Genomic DNA, 11,887 nt, shown 5'->3' with positions numbered 1-11,887 from the left:
GAGAGAGAGAGAGAGGGAGGGAGGGAGGGAGGGAGGGAGAGAAGGGAGGGAAAAGCATCGAAGGGAGACAGAGCGAGGAGATGGAAGAGGAAAATCTGGACGAGAGCGAGAGATAGAGAGACTGATGGTGGATGAGGGTAGGAAAAGAGAGCGAGGGGTGGACAGGACTGCCAAGGTAGGGGACGAAGTGGTCGTCAGAGACGATAACACACCAACAGATATATCGATCATCTATCTAGGCAGCTGTTGTACACGTCATTCTATACCTTGGAGCCACCTCCTGGCATGTAGCTTTGCAAATCACATATATGTACACGTGTTCGCATCTTTCTACGTTTCCTTCTTACGTATATTTTTTTGATGCGTAACATCAGAGGACTTTTGCGATTTACGTTCAGAAATAACGATAGTAGTCCGATTACAAACAAAGAATGGCCATGATGAAAGGCATAATAATATATCCTTCGAAAAAGAAGAGTTGTAAAGTACAGCTTACCAGTCTCTAATTTTCAATGTTATTTCAAAGAATAAAGTGGAAAGCAATTAGATGCGAGGACGCGTATTACCATCGCTAATTTTAAACCTGCCCTAAGCGGCTCCCACTATAGTCGCTACGAGTTCCTGTCATCCCGTGCGAACGTGACCCCCTGTGATGTGCCTTTGCATTAATCGTCGCTAAATTATCTAAGGTTCGAGCTTGCTAAATACAAGTATTTGTTGTGATATATCATATAATGTACTTTTAATTAATATTATTGATAATATGTGTAAACGAGGGAAAAGATTTTGAAGACGTCTGTCAACGAAACCTTTGCTAACTTTAACTATTGACGAATCAACAAAGCGATGACGTGTACTTATGAAAGCTAAGATTGACAATGTCAATAACGATTGTAGGATCAGTCGAACGATCATTTATCTACTATCAGTTGACATTTATAGCTGACCTAGCATGCTCGTGACACGGACACAATGCATGTAGAATATGAGCATTTTCCTGCTACAATTGGAACGTTTCTCACGTTACAACCCTGTCACGTTGGTCACGTGTATGTGGTAAATGCAATACGTGCTGCCACATACTTCACCATTTTGTTATTATTTGCAAGAGCGAACTGAAATTAATGCAAAGTTATCCTTAATAACGATTGACACAATCATAATTTATATCTTTATTCATCTTACAAGTTGTTAATTTTATACTTATATATTTATTTATGTATTTTTGTATCATATTTGTATTATGTTTTTGTATAATATGATTATATGTATACCTTACGTGGCATAGAAAATATTCAATTTTTTTAATTGATGTCTCTTTTAACAATAGAAAATGTGTAATCGAGTAATTATCGTCGCGCGGAAACCTTCTTCAAAGCAGCTGCCCCTAGGCAAAGGTAAAAAATCAAATTTCGATCGGTGTGTATTGGAAACGCAAGGCTGTGTCAATATACAACGATCTTCCTGGCATTTTCTATCGGACCAATACTTTGTTCCTCTTTTACTTTCACGGTACGAATGGAACCAGTTCTATGTGGAGACGTAAGCGGATTGTGATGGAATTGAAGTTGGTCCAGCTCAATGCTTTGAACTTGCTCAGTGCGAGCGAGAGAGAGACAGAGAGAGAGAGAAAGCGAGTAGAGGAGAAAGAGAGAGACTGTGCCTACGAATTATACCGGACTGACTGCTCTACCCTTTTGGTGAACCTTTTAACCCTTTAATTGCTATCGTCGCCATTCGTCGTCGACGGCAATACTGAACCTCTTCAAAGTAAACCACGCGATCACCGTCGACGAAACGATTTCACACGCACAGATTAATTGCTGCGACGCGGAGAATAGAATGAAAAGAAGAAGAAAAAAAAAGAAAAAAGAAGAACAAAAAAGAACAAAGGAAACATAAAAGAATTACTTTGAATATCGGAAATTCGTCAAGCCAGTAACTATTACTCCTGTAGATATATTGTACTTACAGGAAAAAAAGAAGAAAAAAAAAAAAAACTACTTCAATCGATATTGTGACTAACTGAAAATCGGTCATTTTACTCATAAATTGTCCGCACAGATAATGATTACTTCAACAAATTACAATCGTGAATGATTGGAAAACACTTCAATCGCCGTTCAAATTTTAACATTGTTTTTGTGTGTTTCACTAGTAAACGGAGACAACGGGAAGAAGGGACAGCAGAAAGCGTAATTAATTACTACACACGTTCGAATAATGCGATCGTCGGTCTGCGGTCTTCCTTTCTCCACTTACATCTGGTTAAATCGCAATTACTCAGAAAGCCTCTAGCAGGATTGGCCGGCAAAGGTCGATGAAAGGGGCTGGCTGACAAGAACGCGCGTAACGAAAAGATAAGATCGTTTTTGTTTTCGTTAAGAGATTAATTTCAAGGTAATAGTAAATGTAAATTCAATCCTAGAACCGTCTCCATCTACTGACACAAAAGGGTAGTTATCCACGTGATTAAAGATTGTGCGTTCGACCAAATCGAATAACGAGAATAAAAGTAGAAAAAGAATAAAAAGTTTCTAAGTCCTTCTTCCATTTTTTAAATCTTCCATCCTTCTCGTTACTCGCTTTATCCTACAAGCAATTTTTCCATCCTCAATTCATTGCCCACTCTGCACTTTTCATCATGAAAGGGAAAAGAACGAAACTGCAAAGTGGAGAAAGTGGGAGGGGGAAGAGCGCGAACGAGAAAAAGCGTGAGAGAATGGAAGGAAGGCAGTCCTTTTTATAATTGCAAAGCGTTCATCGTTCCGGCGAGGACTTTTGAAGCGTGAGATCAAGGCAATCGGATGGGGAGAATAAATGCGAATAAATCTCTCGCTGTCCATGACACTGAGGGCTGTTTTATCTTTCACGAAGTAAAAGTGTTCGGAGAGGAAAATGTTAATAGTGTACAGTAGCACTAAGATAAATTAAACCAAGAAATATCCATTCGAGTTCGTGCAATTAAATAACTTTAAATCGATACACTTTAGGCAACCACTAATAATTTCGTAATATCTTTAACAGTAGATTGTGCTTATATAAATTATTAATTGATATTTTATTATCAGTTTGTTAGTGTATTATTTATTCCAGCTCGTTTGCCAGCTTCCTTTCGATTAATTTTTCGAGGCATTTATTTGAATTGTTTATCAATTGTTCGCTTTTCTAATTCATCGCGGTATCCCCATCGAATAAATAAACTAATATACAGTTAGCGTGTTAGTGCGCGCTGATATTTATAATCCCTTCGAGATTTTAAAAATGCGTAAATTCGAATCGGTCGACCGAAGGTAACATTTGTCACGCGAACGGAAGTTTTGGTCATCGTTAACCGGCGAACATTCGACAAGAGCAACCCTCCGTATCCCGATAGGCGGCAGCATTTCTGAGAGTGGTGAGGGCGCGACTATGACCACGGTAGCTTTCAATGGTACATGATGTGGCGCCACCCCTTAGAGAACCTTTGAACCCACTTTTACGAAGATTGCAAAATTAATGTTAAAGCGCCACCAAAATACAGAATCGTATCCTTCTGGAATACTCTTCTCGAAATGAGAAAGAAATATATAATATTCTTTTTTTTTTTTTTGTCGAGCATTTAGCTAAAAAATGAAAGATTTTGTTTTATATACTTTCGCTGAAATCATTTAGTTAAATTTGTTCCTACCATGGATTAAAATCGTGCAATCAGCATTTTATTACTAGTAATATTTCATTAATAAACCGTTCATAAAATCTACAAAATTAATAATAAGAGCTATCGAAGTTAACATCTTTGTCGACGGAGATCGAGAACGAAAGGAAGATATTTCCTGGTTCAAGGACGCAAGCAACGTCCAACCGAGCTGAGTATCCTTGAAACAACCCCTTCGTTGTTAGATGGCTCTTCCTAGAGAGGGCGACACGTGCCTCGTAGTCAGACCGATCGATCGCGAAGATTACTTTTGCCGGCGCCGTAGTACTTCCCTTAAACTAAATCTAGCGTCGTATCTTCGAAATCCACCGTTAAGAATGCTTTCAAATGATTTTACAGCCTGTCGCGTCGAAGCGACAATTAAACCTGATCACGTACGCGATGATCTCACGATCGACAATGGGCGAAAGTGCAAATAATGCCTAAGCCATAAACGGGAGTTTTAATTTTATAAAAACGAATTTCGCGAACGCAAGCACTTTTTCCCCCCCATTTTTCTTTTCTCCAATCAGCTGTAAATACTTGCCATTGTACGTCCCGTATTACACAATTGTAACGTGTACATTGAGAAAATTATGCGAATAACGAGCCAAGAGCGAGCTTACTGCTACATTAAAATCCTTTAGAATTCGTCGGACAAACCGGCGAGATTGGCAGGTACGAAAATATTGGAGGGCGATGAACTCTGATAATCGGATAACTGGTTATCTCGTTTAGAAGATGATTTCGTATCCCTTATTATTTTTTAACGCTTGTCGTGAAATCCAACGAACAGTAAAAATGTTAACAATAATTTCGATTTTGCCCTTGGACAAAGATTAATTTGACAAAAAAAAATCACGAGAAATATAATGATATTTCTCAAGAATAATTTTTATTATCGTTCCTTCGAGATATTGCAGAGACGAGCCGATATCGGGAGATATACCAACGCACTTGGTCGAAGTAGATAGCGTTATCGACCTTGTTCCGTCCACCGAAAAGCATTATTCGTCACATTGAACGGAAGTTAAGGTCAGTCGTAAAATGTAGATCGCAGATCACGATAACGTCGCCCTAACCAACCCTTTTCCCCTACAATTTCCTCCTTCCCCGTCATCGCGGACTCACCGCTTCTCCTTCTCCCACTCTCACTTTCTCTCCCCCGCCATTTCTCGTTACCAGTATTCCTTCGCCTTATATCCGTAGTAACGACAGATACGCCGACGCCTAAGTGTCGTTTACATTTACGAGCGTGAACGAAAAGGAGAGATATCGACCGAGAAAATGAATCTGAAAAGTGCACCGGGAGGAGCGCACTGGCTATCGCTTGACCCTCTCTCTCATTCCCTTTTACTCTTTTCTTTCGCTTTTTCGCTCTTCCGAGATCCCACCCTTTCAAGCATATACTCATAGTATACCAACGACTAGTGAGAATCGTCCAGGCCCTCGTCTCGCTCGTAAGTTCGTTCTTTGCCCGAGGGAATTGAACCGGACCCCTCGATAAGTGCTCGATTCCATTCTCGTCCTCTTCGGAACAGTTACATGGATTACATTCAGCGTGAGACGATAATTTTCATCGAAAAGCGAATTTTCGTGTCCGTGATCACACTTTATTCTTTCGTTTTTTAATGCCTCATTCGCAACCTTAAATCATCGCTAGTGCGATTTTTTCCAGGCAAACCAAAATCTTGATCGATGGATAAAATTTATTTTCCATTTAAAAGGTATTCGAAAAATTCTTTAACGCAATGCAAAGAATATCTATCGAATTATGGCGCAACTTCACATTCTAAAGATGATGTTTTTCTTTAATGTCATAACAATTAACGATCTCTCGATCTTCAGATGTCTTTTCCCATGCGACCGTACAGTGCACACAAATGCGTAAGCACACTCGCGTATGATGGTCGCTCTACACAATTCCTTTCTCCTTGATCCCCTTCCATTTAGTTCTCATCCATTTTTTACTCGGATCGGCGACACCCCGGGGTCGCAGCTGCACTCCACCTCGGAGAACAATCTCTGCATATTTGAAATCTATCTGTGACTCTGTGCTAGGTATGCTTCAAATGCGTATGCGTATGAGCTACCATGGACCTGTATAAACATAAAAGTTTTGATGATGTTACATACGGCCGTGTGGCTTAATACATGTCGATATCGATCTATATTTGTGTGTGGACGTAACTGCAGACTCTCTTATGACTATCGTGTTTAATATATATATATATATATACATACACATATATGTACACATATATGTGCATATACACACGCATATGTACATTTTGAAGTTTTTCCTAAGAATTATAAGGTAAAAGGAAAGAGCGAGAGAAGTAGCAAAGGGAAAGAGAAAGAAAGAAAGGTCCTTAGATTTAAAGCAGCAACACGACGGCAACGCCGACTATTTCTGTCGTTTTGACTGGTGAAATTTTCAAGAGGCCATCATTGATTTTACTCCTCTCGCGCTCCGAGCGCCGCCCTTACTCTTTCTCTCTCTCTCTCTCTCTCTCTCTCTCTCTCTCGCACGTTTGCTCTCGGCGCTTCGTCGCGCGCCCTTCTACGACTATCCCTCGCATCGATCACCCGTACTGTCCACGCAAAATAACGATTAGCTCGAAAGCGCAACATGTACATCATCAGAAGTGCGTGCGCGTGTGTGTCGAACTGTACAACTTTCGCGGAGATATTGCGCACACTGTAAGACCAAAAGAAAGATATAGAAAGAGCTTTCAAGGATGGAGACGCGAAAGGAATGGATTTCTGGCGAGTGGTGTACGAATTTGCTGAGGTATCTCACTGAATGCAAAGTTGAAGAGCACTCGAATGCCCTTCGATATCCTCTTTCTCTTCTACCTCGGGTTTACCTTCCTTTGCGAAAAGTAACTGTTGATACGCAGGCGAGAACATTTTACGTTGGATCCGTTCCAAGTCCCAATCAATTATATATGTAATTTTGGCCACATCTAATACAGATATTATCTATACAAATACTTTATATCCCAATACGACGGAAACGCGAAAAACAATGTTCGAATCCATACGTACTTTCAACTAACAAAACAAAGTTTAAATAAACTCTTAGCCTTATTTCACAGAAGAATTAATTTTATTCTCGACAAAACGAAAAATTCGTCGGATCACGACATAACGAGCTCTTCTGTTGGTTCAGAAAAAACACTGCATCCGTGACCAACAGTGGTCGCTTCACCCGGAAGAGAGAAGGGGACATGAAGTTAAATATTTAAAATCTTTGAGATATAAGGGTGCGTGCATAGGCGTCACGTTATCGGTAAAAGACGTCGAAACCCCAGGTGCATCGTACGTGTTTACGAGTCTCCGAACGGCCCAACTTTGGAGCCTCGAGCGGAGGCCACCGGCAACTTTGAAGGTTGTTTTGTCGGATATATCACTGGAATGTACCAGGTGTTCGACTGCCCTCTCCTTCAACTTTCAAGGTAGGAATATCTTTCAGACTTTTAACTTCTTCCTACCGTCCCTTTTTCTAGCACAGTCAGATGGCTTGTTCTTATGATTTTGTGAATTATCACAATGCGGACCATATTACGATAAATATGTCCAAGAGTTAATAACGTTGATAGCATGTTGAATTAAACATGATGAAAATACTTTTATTTGAAGAGAATACTTTCTTGAACTTTGTCTTCCTCGTTTAAAAAATATGTTGACGTCCACTCTCCTAGGGTACCATCAACGACTTTGCGTCGAAGATCGAAGACGTTGACCTTTTCCGAACACGGTGCTTCGTCTTGTCCCAGAACTATAGCATCCCCTTGGATGTCGTTGAAAGTGCGCAAAGGGATCTTCAACGAGGCAAGGTCTTCGAAAAGATGAGAAGGAAGAGAGGATGGGAAGAGGGAATAAAGGAAGGTAGGCAGAAAGGAAGGAAGAAAGGAAGAAAGGAAGAAAAGAAGAAAGGAAGGAAGGAAGGAAGGAAGGAAGGAAGGAAGAATAGTGTGGACACAGCAGTGTCCTCGTGGGGATAGGAGAGGGCAAGCAAGGCTTTTGCCACTTGGCACGTGGGTAGAGCAGTTACTTTAATTCTTTATAAGCAAGACACCGTTATCGAGTTAGCTCGAGCCGGAAGGAGAAAAAGAAAGCTTTCAGCCTGCGGTGTGATAAAGAAAGATCGGATAAGCTGTTGCTGGGAGAACGATGTTCTTATACATAAAAAAAAAAAAAAAAAAAAAAAAAAGAAAAGAAAAAAAAACGAAAAAAAAGAAAGAAAAAAAGGAAAAAAGAAAAAGAAAAGAGAAAAAAAAAGAAAGAACAGAATGATGCCACATCGAGACTTTCTGAATGTCCCGTAAATATATTTTTTATGACATCTGTTCTTTACGATTCTTGGGGGTCATCATCCACGTTAACGTTCGAAAAAGAAAGAGGAAATGAAAGACTACAGAGGGTAGTTATACCAAGTTACTCATATTTTATATCAGTTTTCATATTGATCAGTCGTATAGCAAAATCGTAAAGGTTTTAGTATGTATAACGATTTAACTCCATTTCAAAATTTAACGAGTAAACAGACTTGGAGGAAAGCAAAGAACCTAACAAAATTTAAGTTACTATTTCGGACAAGAACATGCTTTGTAGTTTATTAAATGATACGGAGAGAAGAGAACGATAGTAAGACAACTAGCCGTTGCTCCTTGTATTCTCGAAACTCTATAGCATACACCTTTGTACTTTCTGAAAACGAAGAACAAGAGAATAGTTTGGTAGCTACTAGGAAGACCGAGTGATTTATCTGAAGTCGTGTTTCGTAACAACCGCCTTAGATTAACCGAATTACCGGATCTCCGTGTCCGGTAGCTAACAGACATACACACATACACACAGAGAGAGAGAGAGAGAGAGAGAGAGAGAGAGAGAGAAGGAAGCGAAAGAGAAGGAGATGGAAACGTAGAAAGGCAGCTGCTGGTGTAGTCGCAGCAGCGACGGTAGCAACCCACAGCCACCATTACTGACGACGCAGGCCGACTACAAGGTAGGTTTGTCATTGTGCGCTCAGTGTTTAATTAGAGGCTGTATCGACCAGGACGAAAAGGATAGGTACTGTAGACGGGGATATGCGGCGGAGGGATATGGAAGGAAGGTAGGTGGATACGTCTCTAGATGGGCCCCGCACCTGCAATTACCCAATCGCGTCACGGTAATGGATTACCGATTGGAGAGAAGCAGAGGATCTGGTTCCGTGTTCGATTCAGTCGCTGACCTCGAGAACGAGGACCAGTTTAAGGGTAGGAGGGTAGACAAGAAGTCGTCACAGGACCGAGTATAGGATTGAGTACCGGGCACTACGGGAGACTCACTACGGGGCCAATTTACCTCGCCAATCTATGCCTCGTAATTGGGAATTTTATAATATTTTTGGAAGCGAGCCAGTCTCTCTCACCCGACGAAGACTAACCGACCAGCAACGAAGGATGAAGGACGAAGGGCAGAGGTAAAAAGGGAACGGGTTATAACGGGGGACGCGGAGGAGGGCCAGCAACCTCTGGGGAAGATGGATATCCTCTTTTTGAGGGCCCCACAGGAACGACGCTCGCCACCGAATGAAAAATGCACACGGCTAAAATTCACCGCCGCAAAAAGGGTGCAAGCGATTTGGAAGCATACCAAATTGTAATCGTCGGAAATCGACGATTAATTTATCACGGAAGTAGCCCCGTCCTCCTCGAACTCCTCCTCAACTTCTCTGAATCCCTTTCCACACCACCCATCTACGATAGAACTCTTTAGCTACCATCGACTCTTACTCTCTTTTCATTCCCTTGCCATTCCCTTCTTCGAGCATCGTTAACGTATGATTCAATGGGAAACTACCACGTTTCGTACTCTCTAGATCGTTCATGCGAATTTTCAACAATACTATCGCAGGTATCTACAACCACACATATAACTTATATAACTGTGATCAAGTTACAAATAACTTTGAAACTTTTCGGTCTACTTCATTGAACTACGATTCCAATTGGCCGTTTCTCGTAGAGGAGTTATAATGTACCCCCTTTAAAACACAAAGATAACATTTCTTTGGACTAATGATTGTCAAGTTGAATTGGTATAACTAATGAACTGGCCAATTTTATTTATTCCTTTCCTTACAGTTCAAAGTCAACCACTTACGAGGACGATTATTATTTTCGATCACGAATACCCTTCTCACAGAATACTATGTGCTCTCTTATTCTCCTGGAATCTTGAGACGATAAAGGACTTAGAGTCTCGGTATGATAATCGTGAGACGGTTAGCGTGCTGGCGCAGCTGCTAGTTGCGAAAGTGTTCTACCCACTTCTCCGACGCCGTCGAAAGCGGCACGTGAAACGGCCGGCTTCGCCCGAGGCAACTTTATATTCAAAGCGCAAGCGGACGTCTTTGAAAATGCAATCGCAAAATACAATACCCTGCATTACCTATATCCCGTCCCAGAAAAGAGATATCGTAAAAGATGATGTTATACATTATGCGGCGCGAGGCTCCGAACTCTCTCCCTCTTCTCCCCTTCCCTTCTCTCTTTCTTTTTCCTTCTCTTTATCTCTTCCCCACCTCCAGTTTCCGATCGGTCGCCGTATGTGCCTCGTTCATCCTCCCTTTCACCCGCCTACTACCCTTCTCAACCTCCCTCTTACCCAAGCCAAAACGTCCGTAGCACCGTCCACCGCCAATACGTTAATAAAATTCGAGAGCTGAAAGGGGCGCGCTATGGATATACGTACTTCACCTACGATATTGAAGTATCCCCAAGGAAAATCCTATTCCACTTTTTCCGCCTCCCACCCCATAGTAACCGGACGGTTCTTCGGATGCGCCTGAAGATACGTGAAAAATCGTTCCCGGACTTTTATTATTTATTACTGGCACCGTTTGTCCGAAGTAAGGTTGCGAATTTATAATAGTATGGAAGAAAACAACATTTTGTTTTTTTAATAATTTTTTCCGAACTAAACAAAGGAATATTCGTTGAAGATTAAATTATTATTACGAACTGGTCAACCTTTTATGTGTTCATTTACGTGATAATTAATTGTACTTCGACAGAGTTATTTGTTAAATTTATAGTACGAAACAATATTTCTAAGTGTTTTTATATAACGTATAAAACGTATATTGGAATTGGTACAGAACTACTTACTGGTACAGAAGCTCAAAACTTGTCACATATAGAATACGGAAGAAGAGAACACTGACAACAGTGAGAACTTAAGTGGTTCAGCTTTGCGAAAGGAGAAACACGCTGGTTTAGTGGTTTACATTAACGGTCTTGACTCGACGGAAGTGGAACGTATTTCACCGGGAATTGCTGTCTGCGTTGCCCATCGAGTAAGAAATAAAGCTCTTGCATCGGATATGTATTCAAATGTTTCCCGCTCAATTACAAGGCAGTAACATTTTCATGCATCCCCTTAAACAAACTGTTATATCAAGTGAAACGTTGTAACAAGATAATCCTTCAGGAGCACATAAGATTTTTTTCAAATAAAAAATTAATGGCATCTTTCTTTCTCAAATACCTGTTTTTAACTCATAAATTCAGATGAAAGAACGAAGCTCCATGTCGTAAAAAGCATTTCACGAGCATTCGTTATCGCGATGTAAGAATAGTACGGCTAGTCGCGGATAAGGTCGACGCACAATGAAGTGGGTCGTCGGAGTTAATGGAGGAGTGGATGAAAAGTAGAAGAAAAGGTGAAAAAGACAAGGATGATAGAGGAAGGGCCAAGGGTGCAGCGCAGTTACGGGGCGATCAGGATACAGAAGAGGTCTGCGGCACCCGCGGCTACTCTGCTTTCTGTCTGAGCTTCATCCGGGAAGCTTTGCATGGAAATGCTGCCGCTGAATTACCCACCACCGTTAACTTCAGCACAATGCTCGTCACATTATGTTGCATCAGAAAGTACCCAACGCCAGAGATTCTGGTCTTCAGCGTCGTCGCAGCATCCCTTTCTTTCTCTGTCTCTCTCTCTCTCTCTTTTTAATTCATTGTCTTTTCGCATATCTGCTCTTTTTCTTATTCCAAGACTCCCTCTCTCCTTGGGAATTCAGTGCAAAATTAATGTGTTCGTTCCCCTTTACAAAGTATATATCACAAAAGTTTTTTCGAATCGTCATTTATTTATGTATGGGTACCATAGTTTTATAATATTTTATGATATGGATATTTTAAAGGAAGAAGCAAGAAC

At 40.9% G+C, this 11,887-nt stretch overlaps 1 protein-coding gene across 3 annotated transcripts in view; it reads right to left on the bottom strand.

Annotated features, from left to right (window-relative positions):
- LOC124429223 (CUGBP Elav-like family member 4) overlaps window positions 1–11,887 on the bottom strand; it is a 462,839-nt gene that overhangs the window by 277,205 nt on the left and 173,747 nt on the right. The window lies entirely within an intron of this gene.

The sequence above is a fragment of the Vespa crabro genome, chromosome 14 (genome assembly GCF_910589235.1).
Source record: "Vespa crabro chromosome 14, iyVesCrab1.2, whole genome shotgun sequence".
Classification (NCBI taxonomy): domain Eukaryota; kingdom Metazoa; phylum Arthropoda; class Insecta; order Hymenoptera; family Vespidae; genus Vespa; species Vespa crabro.
Note: the sequence above shows the minus strand (reverse complement) of the source record. Positions and strands in the feature narration are given on the sequence as shown.